Here is a 16011-nt window from a genome sequence, read left to right as displayed (position 1 = left end):
GAAGAAAGGAAGGAAAGAAGAGAGAAGAAATATAATTGGAGAAAATACTTTAATGTGTAGCCTTGTTCAAGTCTTTCTAAATCAATCTCAGAGGACACCTTGGACCCAAGAAGACGTCATGAATATTCTTAGAAGAAGGCAGAAAACATCTTCTTAAAAGCCTTGCTTCTCAGGTATTCAAAAGTCTTAATAACATCTTTCCTGCTCTGGGGTCATGTTAAGATATAATTAAACCAAAGAGCTCATCATGGAGGATAAGTGCTGGTCACTGCAGTGAAAAGTACAAGGTTGTGTGACTTTGGAGCAAGCATGGGGGACAGGAAAAAGAAGACATATTGTTATAGATCGGGCATGATTCAGGTGAAGAGATGATCTAAAGAGCTGTACTTAAAAACATCCTTACTTATAAAAATGAATGCACTTCTGATATACACAACATGCGTAAAGCTCATGTGCATTATGCTAGGCAAATGAAGCCAGACACCAGAGGCTATGTAGTGTAGGATCTCATTTATCCAACACTTGGACTAGACAAAACTATAAGGACAGGGAATTCCCTGGTGGTGCTGTGGTTAATCTCTGCATTCCCAATGCAGGACCTGGGTTTGCTCCTTGATCAGGGAACTATTAATAGATCCCACATGCCTCAACTAAGACCTGGCACCACCAAACAAATAAACAAGTAAATATTAAAAAAAAAAAAAGCAAACAAACTATTCTCTAATAGGTCAGTGTTTTTACCAAGGTCAAGAGAAGGTGGATGTTGCTACTGTCCAGATTAGTGGAAATCTATAGATGATGTGGCTGCGGGACTCAAAATCAAGCAAACTCTGTAGTCACTGGTGCAAGTACTACTAAAAACCTAAGAAATCAATGGTAGATATTCAAGGGCCTGGAGAACAACAGTGAATATGGGGCCCATGCCCTAGAGTTGGGACAAGGGTGGCAAGGCTTGGCAAGAGACAGATGCTGCCACTTATGTGAGATTGTTGGGCCTCATCTTAAGATTGCTCATGGGTTTAAAACTGTGGTCTTAAATTCATGAAAGCCCAATCAGAAAGGATATTAAATTCTGTGGATTCTTGATTACCTGGGGCTGAGTGAATCATATGTGGATTATTCGATGAGGAGCCTCTAATCAAAGCTGTTCTGCCACCGCCTAGTTCGCATGTACTTCCCTGCAGCCCATCTGCTTCTGGGTAAGGGGCAGTGGTTACATTTTCTGTCTGAACCACAATGCAGGCTCTCTGTGGCCACCACCCCATTCACCCAGCACTCTGGTCAGCAGAAAACCTATGAGCAGGGGAGTAGAGAATCTGAAGCAACTTCACCCTGACTTGGGGAGATTCAAGATACCCACTTTGCAAGGTGTGACTTTTGAGTTGAAACTTGGAAAATAATGTTCTGAGATGGGGAAGATATCAACAGAAGTACCTCCAGACTAGGAAGCTGTATACTCTAGTGTGAATATGTAATTATGAAGCTAAATATGGGGCATTTTGAGAGAGATATCGTGTGTGTGTGTGTGTTCACAATGTGATTTTTTAAGAATATAAAAGTGGTGGAGAGATAGGGTACTTGGGGAGACCACGGAGGAACTTAATTACAATCCAAAGATTGCAGCTTTCTTTTTCTTCCTTCCTCTGACACTTCTCTCCTGGAAGGCAAGTAATATAATCAAAATTTTGCCGATGTTGCATGAGATGGAGCACCACCAGTTGTTCAAGGGTGAGTAAACTGCTAATCCAATGCTGAACGGCAGAAACTTGTTTATATCTACGACTGTAATGGCCAAGAATCAGGTGCATGAGGTAAAAAATATGTTAACTGACTGAAAGTTGCTCAGTCATGTCCAACTCTTTGCGACCCCATGGACTATACAGTCCATGGAATTCTCCAGGCCAGAATACTGGGGTGGGTAGCCATTCCCTTCTCCAGGGGATCTTCCCAACCCAGGAATTGAACCCAGGTCTCCTGCATTTCAGGAGGATTCTTTACCAGCTGAGTCACCAGGGAAGCCCCAAAATACATTAAGTCAATGTCATTTTTTACATGGGCCAATTCTTAACCATAGCCACATTTTAAATTCCTATGTGTCTCTTCCCCAAGTTAATTAAAATGAACAGTGACTCACTGACCATCAAAGGGATTCAAAAGCTTTAAAAGATGAGCCATTAATTAAGCTTTCTCTGTATCAGCTTCAAATTGATTTTTCTAATCTTGGCTGACTCCCACATATGCAAGCATGAAGCAAGAGGATCACCGTTTTCCTTAAAAAAAGAAATCCCCAAATCACAACTGGTTTAATTATAACATGATTTGGCAAATTAAAGAGAGTTAGAAAAAAAGAAGGAGTATCACTGAATGTGAGGATAAAATATTAACAGCTTGATTTTATTGAGGATGATTCCAAATTGGCTTATTTTAATCTTATATTCCAACCAAGGCAACAAGTCCATGTGAAACCAGTTCCTGGTATGAAATTCCTTAATTTGGTGTTATTTCCAATTTCCAAGGGCCATCCTGTGAAGTGTGGATAGGGAGTTTTCTGTTGAAGTGCTCTGAGTATTGCTTGTTACAAGATTATAACTTAATAAAGACTCATAGCATCCAAATTTCAAAACCAAACTTAATGCTCATTACCTGAGCCTCACCACAAACCTATAAGTTGAATCATCCCCATTTTACTGATGAAGAAACTGAGCCTTAGATTTTATTCCCAATTATCCTAGGAGGACAATGCACATTTCTCCTTCATAAGAAGTCTAAGGTTATGCTCCTTTGTTTGCTTTTTTTGGCATCTAGTCCCTAAAATGTATTTCCTAAAAGATCTGTTTACTGTCTGTCTTCCCCATTAACATAAGTACCCCAAAAGGAGGGGACTAGGTCTGTCTTGCTCAGGGCTCCATGCCCAAAGCCTAGGACAGTGTCTGGAAAACAGAAGGTTCTCAATATCTGTTGTAGGTGTATCACAAAATGTCTTTTAAAATAAATTCATCCTCTTCCCAGCTACTTCAGTTTTTCTTACTATTTGGAGGTTTAGCATTAATCAAATGGGTCCTTATACCTAGAAACCCATTAACAGGTTTATCTCTGAAGAAAAGCAATATAAACAAAAGTTTGGATAGTTTTGCTTGCTCTCCACACTGCCGGAACGAGCAAATTGGTGTGTGCATTCTAAAGTTTCCATGAGACCTGAGTTTGCATGGAGATGTAATTACTATGGTGATCCTAGGCTCACACAGCCACAGCTGGGCTTATGGGAGGAGAGACTCTGAAAGTGTTGGTTGGATTCCACTTGTCTGAAGATTGTTGGCATAGCCCTGCCATCCCCTTTAATCCTCCCTTTGAGCTGATCTGTCTTGAAGGAGGAAAACTAAGAAAGGAGTAATAGCTTTCTGTGGTTAAGTATGAGAAATAGGATCACAAGGCAATTGTGCATTTCCAAATTGCAGAGAGAGACTCTATCTCATACATTTAAGGAAACACAAGCCTGGGGTAATTAATTTTTCACTAGGAATGATCTTGAATCCTTTTATTGTCAATGAAATCCCCAATCAAATTTGTGTATAAATTTAGAAACAAACATAAGTTTTTGTTAAGTTTAGTTCTGTTGTGTTTTTTTCAGCTTTACTTTCTGAAACTATCTTCCAAAAGGTCAGAAAGGTCTATATAAGGACTTGTGTCTTGAGACAAGTTTAGTGCCTACCGGCTGAGTCCCGTAAAACACAGGAGAAGCCACTAACGGTGGGCTGAAAATATAGAACTTTGCACCTTTACTTCAGTTGGGTTGATGTATTGAATTTATTTAGCCATTTGGACAAGGGAATTTAATCTCTTCATGCACTCACACAGGGATGTGCCATGACCTACATGTAAGGGGAATATTTCACCGATTAATTCATGTCTGAAGGCAACACTCCCCTCCTTCCTGTGGTCATCTGCCTTCACGAGTGTAGATAATACACATGATACTCTTAACCACATGCCAGGGACTTGCTAAGCACTTTACCAGTAATGTCTCACAACCACCTTCCAAGTTTTCTATTTTTATGATCTCAGTTTTACAAATGAGACACTGAGGCCAAGAGAGATGAATTTCTCCCAAGGTCACCCACTTATTAAGTGCTAAAGCAGAAATTTTGGTGTGTTTAGCTCCAGAACTTGGCCCTATAGTCATCATTTTGCACTGCCCTGTCTTGCTAAGCACGCATTGCTCAGAAATGGGGGCTTGTCTAGTAGCTGTATCAAAAGGACACTGGAGAGACAATTCTCTTCGGACAGTGATGTTAGGGGAAGCACTGAAACCGCCCACCCCGGCCAGGCACCATAGTAAACATTGGCATGCGTTGTTTTATGACAGGAGGTCCTGGTAAGGAATACGGGACTAATAAGCCACCACCAACAGGAAGAGTTTGGGAAAGGTCGAAAGGAGACACCGCGTGTCTGTCCACTTCCCAGAATCCCTCTCACTAGCATCCATCTTGGCTGAGCGATGCATGCGCCACCAGGAAAGACTCTGAATTAGAATGATTGGCCAAAGACCACCCGGAAATGAATCCCAGCACCATAAAACCCAAGACTGCGAGCCACGCGGGAGAGCAGTTCTCCTGGGTTCCCTTACCTCCTGCTCTCCACCCCAGCGCCCTTTCCAATAAAATCTCTTGCTTTATCAGCACATGTGTCTCCTTGGACAATTCATTTCTGAGTGTTAGACAAGAGCCCAGTTTTGGGCCCTGGAAGGGGTCCCCCTTCCTGCAACAGTGACAATGATCTATCTAAAGCTTTTACTTTCGTTGGCTCATCATCATCTCTAGCTAATAAAACATGACTCCCCTCAAATTGTGCTTTGTCTCTCTGGCTCACCAAAGGGATAACTTATAAGATAACAGCAAATATGCCTTGCTAAGAAAAGTAAGGTTGTCAACACAATCAAATACACTCAGGTTGATAGCTTAATTTTGTTGTAAAAATTTAGAAGCCAAAATCCCTGCATTTGGGCTCAGGATACCTATATTCTGATTCTAGCCCTCTAACTTTGGGAACTTATCCCTCCTGAGCCTCAGCCTCAGTTTATTCATATGTGCAATGGGGAATAATACTTGTTCTGCTGCTTTTCCTTTAGTTACTATGAGGGAAAAGAAATCCCAGCAACAGCAAACAGCAAAGCTTAGATCAATGCGCCATTCACTCAGCCACTCACATAACAAAAAATTTCACTGAGTGTGTACCCTGTGTGGGCACTATGCTATGTCTTTGGGCTACATAGTCTTCAATCTGAGGGAGGAATATTCTGAACTGAAACTCAGTTTGACATGTGGGGTGGTTAATAGCATGAACTTTGTTGGATTTCTTTCTTGGACTCAGTACGTATTAATATAAACAGAATTGAGTATTTTGGAAAGTTCTGGATCTCTCACCTTATATTTGGCTGCAGAATGCGTGGAAACTAAAACAGAAAACCAAGCAACCAAAGAGGAATGAATGGAGCCCAGCCTGGATGCGGGGCACATCACAGGAGATCTTGGCTGTCAAGAGAGTGGCAATTTCCATGACAGCAGCACGGTTGCTCTGCGATAACAGAGGGAAAACATTACCTGACCTGAGCTCCACCCCAGTGCTATATGGCCCAGACGTTCTGCCCTCCATGAACACCTACTCAGATCTAAGACTAGCCAGTTGGTCCTAGTGCCTGGTGTTTATGGGGTGGTGGCGGGGCAGGGGCAGGCATAGGCTTGCTCCATAGAAGGCGTTAACTTCTGCCACCCATAGCCCTTCTGAAACCCTTCCATTTCCTCCCATTTAGAGGCATGGCTTTTTATGTGCTAGATAAGTTTTCTAATTTCTGCGAAGTTCGTGGGAAGATAACCACCACCATAAGCATGTCGGCTGGCCAACTTAATTGGGAACAGGGCCCTGCTCTCAGGAGGGTCGCTCTTAAGAGTTCCCTACTCTGAGGATGCCATCTTGCAATTTGTAACAACATGATCCTCGACTTGGTTTTATACAAGAAGTCTGATGGGACAACGGGGCTTGTGTTGGATCTTGAAAGCTCTTTCACACATGGAAGCTTCCTGCTTCCTCTTTGCGTCACACTCAGCCTTTTCCTCTCCACTCTGTGGAGCACTGGGTCTTCCCCGCCTCCTTCAGCTCCCACCCAGCAAGGGCCTCAAGCGAGGAACTGGGTACAAACATGGGGACAGCTGGGGTGTCACATGATGGCCCCCGGCAGGCAGAGGACTCACCGAGGTGAAGGGCGGGAGGAATTCTGCAGGCAGTAGGCTGCGCATGCGCACGTGCATATGCATACTCTGCCGGCAGGTCCCTGGGGGTCCATGAGAGTCCGCCCAACTCGAGGCATTCAGGTGCCCAGGCGGCGTGCTGTTAACTAGGAAATTAACACCAAGGCAGATCGAAAGAGGCCAAAAAAGAAAGGAAACGTTTTCTATTTTAACACCTTCCACAGCCCTGTTTGCAACAGAGCCTTGTACTTTCGTTTTGTGCTGGGCCGCCTTATTAAACTATGGAGGGGCCCCTGCTGGGAAGCTCAGATTCCAAGGGTAAAGGCTGTCTCACTTTTTAACGCTCACAGATTAAAACAAAACACAAAACAAAGAGCTAACCAAAAGGACCCATCTCCCCAGTGAAGGGGAAAGGGAAAACAGAGGGAAAGTTACATTTACTAATGCCTTCCCAGGCTGGAATGAGGCTGATGCTTTACTGACACCATCCTTTAAATCCCCGCAGAGAATCCGGTGGGGTGGGGTGGGGTGGGGGAGGGATTAGCTTCATATTCAAGATGAAGGAACAGAGGCTCAGAAAAGTTAACTGACTTCCCAAGAAACTGAGTTGGCGTCTGATGCAGGGTCAGAATGCAAACCTGGGTTGCTGGGTGCAAAAAGCCCACAAACTCTTTGTTCCCAGACCTGGTTTTTTTAACTTTTACAAAGTTATTGTAAAAGGAGAAAAATACCATGGACCTCAACTCAAATCATCCTTATTATGATGTCACTTAAATGTGTAAGAACGTAAACCTAGGTATTAACTTTTTAGCTTTAATATAAAGTTCTTAGGTTAAATACAAAGGAAACTACACAATCAATTAAATTTGAATTAACAACCGTAATGTAATGGTGTTTTGCTCAAAGCTAATTAAATTCAAATTAAATTTGAATTCATTAGTAGTGAATTTAATTGTGGAAAGATGTATGTTCATAGCTTATTCTATATTTAATTTCTAAGGTTGAGTTTAATTATCTATACTTAGGGAATTCTTGAACACAAAAGCATATAGTATAAAATCATATTAATGATTCAAAGGTGTTTTTATTATTTTGTTTTATTTTATTTCATTATTATTACTGTATTTCCAGTTGAAGGTTATCAGACCTTATGTTTAAAAATCACCGTTCTTGATGGTGAGTTGTTTGGTCACATAAAATCATACTGTTCATTGAAAGATATATTTATCATGACAATATTAAGAAATCTATTCCAATTATGTCTGGACTAGGAATTAGAACACTTTATTGCACATTAACCACTACACTTTCTGCTAACGAAATATTGTAAATAGTTGAATGGAAAGGACAATGCTACTAACCAATAGGTATGGAGATATTTCAATATTTTAACATCTGGTTATGTTTGCACCATACTAGCTCAGTATTAGCCATGACTATTACAGAAGCTTACTCTTCCCTTGGCCATGGCCTTCCCAATCATTGTTTATCAAAGAAAGCATGTAAATATGTGTTGCTTATGTTTCTATAGTGTGTAGGATTGTGTGTGTTGAGTGTATATATACAGATCTATAATATATGTTTGTGAATATGTGTATATGTACATGTCAGGAAATTTCTGAGCCTGGAGGGAAAATATGAAGCCTTACATTTTCCCTTGTTACTGAAGATATTTGTATATAATGTTGCATCATCTGCATATAATGTTTTTGTTCAGTCATGCTGACTCTGCGATCCCAGCATGCCAGGACTCTGGCAGCATGCCAGGCCTCCCTGTCATCATCTCCTGGAATTTGCTCAAACTCAGGTCCATTGAGTGAGTGATGCCATCCAACCATCTCATCCTCTCTCATCCCCTTCTCCTCCTGCCTTCAGTCTTTCCTAGCATCACAGTCTTTTCCAATGAGTCGGCTGTTTGCATCATGTGGCCAAAGTGTGGGATCTTCAGCTTCAGCATAAGTCCTTCGAATGAATATTCAGGATTGATTTCCTTTAGGATTGACTGGTTTGATCTCCTTGCTGTCCAAGGGACTCTCAAGAGTCTTCTCTAGCACTACAGTTTGAAGGCATCAATTCTTCAGCACATAAGAGGTACACAAAAAAATAGTACTGAATCTTATGTTACCAGATGCTCTCTTTCTTAGGCATTAGTTTTCCCTTGGTTGTGGGTTCCCTACCAACTCCAACTAAGGATGGGAAAATAGCTTATATATTTACTTTATTATTATTGGTATTTTTTCAGTTTGTCCAATAGTTACTTGGTGCTTACTGTGAGTAAAAAAGAGTTCTAAAGCATTTTATAATACGAATTCCTTCATAGTTGCTTTAAGTTGCATTTCCCTGTGATGAGAATTGAAAGGAAGTAGTTTGTTTGGGAGGTGACTTCAAGGAATTTTTGTCAAGTTGGAGAATGGGATGGGGACAGGAAAGAAGCCAGGTGGGTGCATTCAGGAGCAGTTACCATTGTGGGAAGATGGGCTTGATTCTGTTGGGGCTCTCTGAGAGAGGATGGAGAGCACCTCAGAGTCTCCCCACAGGAATAAGGACGCTGGAGTATTTCTTACCCATCTCTTCCTTCAGTAGCTAAAGGGGCAGCTCCCAGGTGCCGTTAACTCCGTGGCACTTCTGGCCTGCCTCACAGGTGGCTAAGTGGCCAGAGAACCCGTTCCAGAGAGGCCCAGGAGGCTGCAGTAAGAAGTTGGTGTTTAGGAGGCAGTGTGCCAAGGGGCCTTAAAGGGGCCATCAGCGCCTGCTGCCATACTTGGAGCAATACTGTTATTACACACATTTGACAGAGAGGAAATGGAGATCCAGGGTGGTTAGGTGCGTTGCCCCAGGTCCTAGAGGCAGCGAGTGCAGGAGCTGGGGTCCTATCCCCTGGTTTGGCCATAGTCTACCTTCTTCAGTACTATAAAGGGAATCAAAATTAATTTCATCCCTCTGAGTATTTTTCCCTAAAATATTCCACTTCAAATCATAAAGAGGTCTTAACAATGCATATTTTCTAATTTGCTGAAGAAGAAATCTGTTGATGATAATATATTCTTTCCTTTTCTCTCACCTTTGAACAAATATTTCTGAATGTGCTTCTCCTTTTTCTTGGATGGTTCTTGGGTGATTCTCCAAGATAAAGTCTGTAACGTTTCTATTAAGAGTGAAGGCAAATTATCTAAAAGCAAACAAAGAACAATAACTCTTTGAGAGAGATAGGAATGATGTTACAGTCAAGGGTGGCATTATATGTCCCAAGGATCAAGGGATGGGACTGGGTAGCTCACAAAACATAAGGTGTACTATTTACTTACAACAGTTCCATAAAAGTAAAAGGGAGAAAGGCTCAGAGTCCACGTGATGGGCCTTGATTGGGAGACAAAGTGGTCCTCCTGGCCTTCCTAATGTCTCCCTCTCCAAGAACAAGGCTGACATGCCTTTTATGGAACACCATCTGGAGTCATGTGACATAGAGACTCCATGGGTCTATGACTAATGGATCAAAGTCCTGGAACTAAATCACACATTTCAACCTGACTCAGACATGCTCAGAATGGGCCTAGCTCATGCATTTCACATCTGTTTCCTCTGTTCAGTGCTATTTGTCAGATGATGTGAAAAAAGGCACAAGAAATGGCTCCAACTGCAAAGAACAACCCGCTATTGCAGGAAATGTATTGCGATATTCTCTTGAGTCTGTTCTGACTACAGTCCCTTTCCCAACCCCTCCATGCTTTCAGAAGGGCTCCTTTGCCTCAGGGGAGTTTTGTGGCAGAGCAGGAAACTTAAACTTCTGGGAACAAGTAATCTGCCTCTTCTGGTCTTTATAAATCCTAAATTGATAAAGAAATTTTCCTGGGTATCCTTGAGACAAAGGACTGAAACAGGTGTATATTTAAGAGCAAAAGGAGAGAAGCAGGTTTGTGTATGCCCCACAAACCAGGAAGCGAGTTGAGGTGTTGAATTCTTGGGTAAACAGGCACCTGTAAGGTCTCAGGAACTGGAACCTCAGCCTCAGAAAAGATTCTGAGCTTCATGTGTGGTCCCAAAACTCAGAGCCACCATGCTGTATCACAGTGATTGCAACCAAAGGGATGTGAGAGACCCTTCCTTCCCCCCAAACTTTGAACAAAAGTGTCTCAGATTCTTAAAAAGTCTGGAGAGAAGTCACAGTTCAGTTCAGTTCAGACGCTCAGTCATGTCCAACTCTTTGCGACCGCATGAATCGCGGCACACCAGGCCTCCCTGTCCATCACCAACTCCCAGAGTTTACTCAAACTCATGTCCATCGAGTCGCTGATGCCATCCAGCCATCTCATCCTCTGTTGTCCCCTTCTCCTCCTGCCCCCAATCCCTCCCAGCACCAGGGTCTTTTCCAATGAGTCAACTCTTCACTTGAGGTGGCCAAAGTATTGGAGTTTCAGCTTCAGCATCAGTCCTTCCAATGAACACACAGGACTGATCTCCTTTAGGATGGACTGGTTGGATCTCCTTGCAGTCCAAAGGACTCTTAAGAATCTTCTCCAACACCACAGTTCAAAAGCATCAATTTTTCAGCGCTCAGCTTTCTTCACAGTCCAACTCTCACATCCATACATGACCACTGGAAAAACCATAGCCTTGACTAGATGGACCTTTGTTGGCAAAGTAATGTCTCTGCTTTTTAATATGCTGTCTAGGTTGGTCATAACTTTCCTTCCAAGAAGTAAGCGTCTTTTAATTTCATGGCTCCAATCACCATCTGCAGTGATTTTGGAGCTCCCAAAAATAAAGTCTGACACTGCTTCCATTGTTTCCCCATCTATTTCCCATGAGGTGATGGGACCAGATGCCATGATCTTAGTTTTCTGAATGTTGAATTTGAACCAACTTTTTCACTCTCCTCTTTCACTTTCATCAAGAGGCTTTTTAGTTTCTCTTCACTTTCTGCCATAAGGGTGGTGTCATCTGCATATCTGAGTTTATTGATATTTCTCCCGGCAATCTTGGTCCCAGCCTGTGCTTCTTCCAGCTCAGCATTTCTCATAATGTACTCTGCAGATAAGTTAAATAAGCAGGGTGACAATATATAGCCTTGACGTACTCCTTTTCCTATTTAGAACCAATGTGTTGTTCCATGTCCAGTTCTAACTGTTGCTTCCTGACCTGAATATAGGTTTCTCAAGAGGCAGGTCAGGTGGTCTGGTATTCCCATCTCTTTCAGAATTTTCCACAGTTTATTGTGATCCACACAGTCACAGGCTTTGGCATAGTCAATAAAGCAGAAATAGATGTTTGTCTGGAACTCTCTTGCTTTTTCGATGATCCAGCAGATGTTGGCAATTTGATCTCTGGTTCCTCTGCCTTTTCAAAGATCAGCTTGAACATCTGGAAGTGCTCGGATCCTAATTGCTGAAGCCTGGCTTGGAGAATTTTGAGCATTACTTTACTAGCGTGTGAGATGAATGCAATTGTGTGGTAGTTTGAGCATTCTTTGGCATTGCCTTTCTTAGGGATTGGAATGAACAATGACCTTTTGCAGTTCTGTGACCACTGCTGAGTTTTCCAAATTTGCTGGCATATTGAGTGCAGCACTTTTACAGCATCATCTTTCAGGATTTGAAATAGCTCAACTGGAATTCCATCACCTCCACTAGCTTTGTTCATAGTGATGCTTTCTAAGGCCCACCTGATTTCACATTCCAGGATGTCTGGCTTAGCTGAGTGATCACACCATCGTGATTATCTGGCTCATGAAGATCTTTTTTGTACAGTTCTTCTGTGTATTCTTGCCACCTCTTCTTAATATCTTCTGCTTCTGTTAGGTCCATACCATTTCTGTCCTTTATTGAGCCCATCTTTGCATGAAATGTTCCCTTGGTATCTCTAATTTTCTTGAAGAGATCTCTAGTCTTTCCCATTGTGTTGTTTTCCTCTATTTCTTTGCATTGATCACTGAGGAACACTTTCTTATCTCTCCTTGCTATTCTTTGGAACTCTGCATTCAAATGGGAATATATTTCCTTTTCTCCTTTGCTTTTTGCTTCTTTTCACAGCTATTTGTAAGGTTTCCTCAGACAGCCACTTTGCCTTTTTGCATTTCTTTTCCATGGGGATGGTCTTGATCCCTGTCTCCTGGAAAATGTCAAAACCCTCCGTCCATAATTCGTCAAGCACTCTGTCTATCAGATCTAGTCCCTTAAATCTATTTCTCACTTCCACTGTATAGTCATAAGGGATTTGATTTAGGTCATACCTGAATGGTCTAGTGGTTTTCCCTACTTTCTTCAATTTAAGTCTGAATTTGGCAATAAGGAGCTCATGATCTGAGCCACAGTCAGCTCCCGGTCTTGTTTTTTCTGACTGTATAGAGCTTCTGCATCTTTGGCTGCAAGGAATATAATCAGTCTAATTTCGGCATTGACCATCTGGTGGTCAACAGAATCTTCTCTTGTGTTGTTGTAAGAGGGTGTTTGCTATGACCAGTGCGTTCTCTTGGCAAAACTCTATTAGCCTTTGCCCTGCTTTATTCCGTACCCCAAGGCCAAATGTGCCTGTTACTCCAGGTGTTTCTTGACTTCCTACTTTTGCATTCCAGTCTCCTATAATGAAAAGGACATCTCTTTTGGGTGTTAGTTCTAAAAGGTCTTGTAGGTCTTCATAGAACCATTCAGCTTCTTCAGCAATACTGGTTGGGGCATAGGCTTGGATAACTGTGATATTGAATGGTTTGCCTTGGAAACGAACAGAAATCATTCTGTCATTTTGAGATTGCACCCAAGTACTGCATTTCGGACTCTTTTGTTGACTATGATGGCTACTCCATTTCTTCTAAGCAATTCCCGCCCACAATAGATATAATGGCCATCTGAGTTAAATTCACCCATTTCAGTCCATTTTAGTTCACTGATTCCTAGAATTTTAACATTCACTCTTGCCATCTCCTGTTTGACCACTTCCAATTTGCCTTGATTCATAGACCTAACATTCCAGGTTCCTGTGCAATACTGCTCTTTTCAGCATCGGACCTTGCTTCTATCACCAGTCACATCCACAACTGGGTATTATTTTTGCTTTGGCTCCATCCCTTCATTCTTCCTGGAGTTATTTCTCCACTGATCTCCAGTAACATATTGGGCACCTACCGACCTGGGGAGTTCCTCTTTCAGTATCCTATCAATTTGCCTTTTCTTACTGTTCATGGGGTTCTCAAGGCAAGAATACTGAAGTGGTTTTCCATTCCCTTCTCCAGTGGACCACATTCTGTCAGACCTCTCCACCAAGACCCAACCATCTTGGGTGGCCCCACACGGCATGGCTTAGTTTCATTGAGTTAGACACGACTGTGGTCCTGTGATCAGATTGGCTAGTTTTCTGTGATTATGGTTTTAGTGTGTCTGCCCTCTGATGCCCACTCACAACACCTACCATCTTACTTGGGTTTCTCTTACCTTGGACGTGGGGTATCTCTTCACAGCTGTTCCAGCAAAGCGCAGCTGCTGCTCCTTACCTTGGATGAGGGGTATCTCCTAACTGCCACCCTTTCTGACCTTGAATGTCGAGTAGCTCTTCTTGGCCCTCCTGCGCCTGCGCAGCTGCAGCTCCTTGGAGGTCGGGTAGCTCGTCTCGGCCTCCGCCCCTGACCTCGCACTTGGGTAGCTCCTCTCTGCTGCTCCTGCGCTGTCGCAGCCTGGCGCTCTCTGTCACCCCCCCACCCCCGTGCGCCGCCGACCTTGGGCGAGGGGAGCTATTCACGGCCACAGTAGCATCTAAAAATAATGCTGCTCAGTAGGGTGAGGGTGAGGGTGAAGGTGGTTTTAAAGATATTTTTTACTGCTTGAATTTGTCAAGTGTTTCATTTTTCACTGCTTGAATTTGTCAAGCACTGAATAATAGCTAATATTTAATGTGCATTTCAGTGTTCTACAAGCAGAGTTAAGTACTTTGCATGAATATCTTATACAATCTTCCCAGCAGCTCAGTGGGTTTGATGATTTTGCTTTCCCCATTGCACAGATGAGGAAAATGAGGCTGGAAAGCCTGTGACTTAGCTCAAGCTAAGACCTTATTGAGTTGAGATATGACCCAGGCCAGCTGACAAAAAGTCATCTGTGCATTTAATCAACGCTATAAGTCTAGATCATAAAATAATTAGGGCATCATTCCTGAGAGTACATGGGTAAAGTTTAAATTCAGTGTTTCAGCTATAAATTTGCAGTACTTTGAAAGAAAGAGAAACCAATGAAGGCTGCAGACAGGAATTTCAGCACCATGAAGGCTGAAAGTTTGGTTCATTTTGTTCAACAGTGCATCCCAGGTGCCTAGAATAGCACCTGGCTCATAGTAGGAACTTAATATTTGACAAATGAATGAATGAATAAATGTATGAATGCCTTTTATGACAAGAGGGCTTTTGAGAATCCAAAGGAAAGCCATTTCTGGTGGGGTAAACCCCACTTTGCTAAATCACTTTGAAATGGTTAGGGATTTGTATGCCTGAACACTTCTCCACACATTTCCAGAATGGGTTCATTATCCTTGCTTGTCTCCCCTACCAAGCCCTGATCACTTTAGTGAAGGGGAAGGAATTCTTCCTGATTCTAAAATGCAAATAGACTCCATCAGCAAAGTAGTATTTTGGGTAGAGTAGAGATAAGCTCAGGTAAATACCTAGATTAATGACAACAGATCCATATGTTTAGCATAGACTTATGTTTTGATTGTCTGTAAGCATATAACTGCTCATTATGTCTTCATTAAAGAGTTTCAAGGGATCCTGGGGTGAATTATAATGATTAAAAATAATGCAAAGCAAAGGGCTTTTTGGATCTACCTCTTAGAACACAAAGACTCTTAGAAGGAGATGGTGGCTTGACTCTAGAATTCTCATAAAACAATCTAAGACAAGGAGAAGTCTATAATAGGGAGTTTTTAGAGTAGAAAACACAAGGATGTGAATTCAAGATTCATTTTTAAATAAAACTATAAGGCTATGTAGCAATGTGTTTCAGAGATTCTGACAAAGTGTTTATTTCTGTTTTACTACTGGGGCAAGTCAGCCCCAGAGCACTTAAGGGATTTTCCCTAGGATAGCAGATCCAAGCCTCCTAATACCATCCTCAAATCTATGGAGAGACAGATCGAAGGAGAAATCACCTATTAACGTTCTGGGACAGTCTGCAACCAAAATTAATGGTGAAATGGAAAAGTATATACATACTGCTCATTTCCTATATGAACTCAAGCGACCTTCTGGCTGCTCTGAATGAGAAGTCTGACGTTTCCCTTGGCAGTATTGCTGGGGAGATAAGATAAATTGGAATTCCTAAGATGATCTGGGATATTTATCAGTAGAAATAGCTTCAAGGGAAACGTCTGCTTTTTATCTCTTGAAAATTAAGAAACCACTGACAGGAAGAAATTTTGGTATTTGATAATAAGAAGGCAGCATGTACCACGACATTCTAGGGCGTATATGCTCAGTGTGAATAGAAACCGATCTGCGTAGCAACTGAGACTCGCTGAAACACGACTGCCTGCCAGCCTTAGCCTGCAGGCCTTAGCCACCAGCAGCTTGGCTCCTCTGTCCACCCAGAGCAGCAGTACTGTTAGGTCAAAGGCCCGTTGTCCTGTTTGTGTCCACTGAGGTCATTGATGTAAAGACTGGCACTTCTCTGACATTTGCTCCAACAGCAAGTAGAGCAAGGGAAAGAAATGTTGGTAGTGACTCTCAGCATCTAGGAATATAGTTTACGATGACAGTGGATCTGTTCCACATTCTGGACTTTAGGGTAATGTC

This window comes from Dama dama, chromosome 16, assembly GCF_033118175.1.
Source record: "Dama dama isolate Ldn47 chromosome 16, ASM3311817v1, whole genome shotgun sequence".
Taxonomy (NCBI): domain Eukaryota; kingdom Metazoa; phylum Chordata; class Mammalia; order Artiodactyla; family Cervidae; genus Dama; species Dama dama.
The sequence above is the reverse complement of the archived record's forward strand: the minus strand, read 5'-3'. Positions refer to the sequence as shown.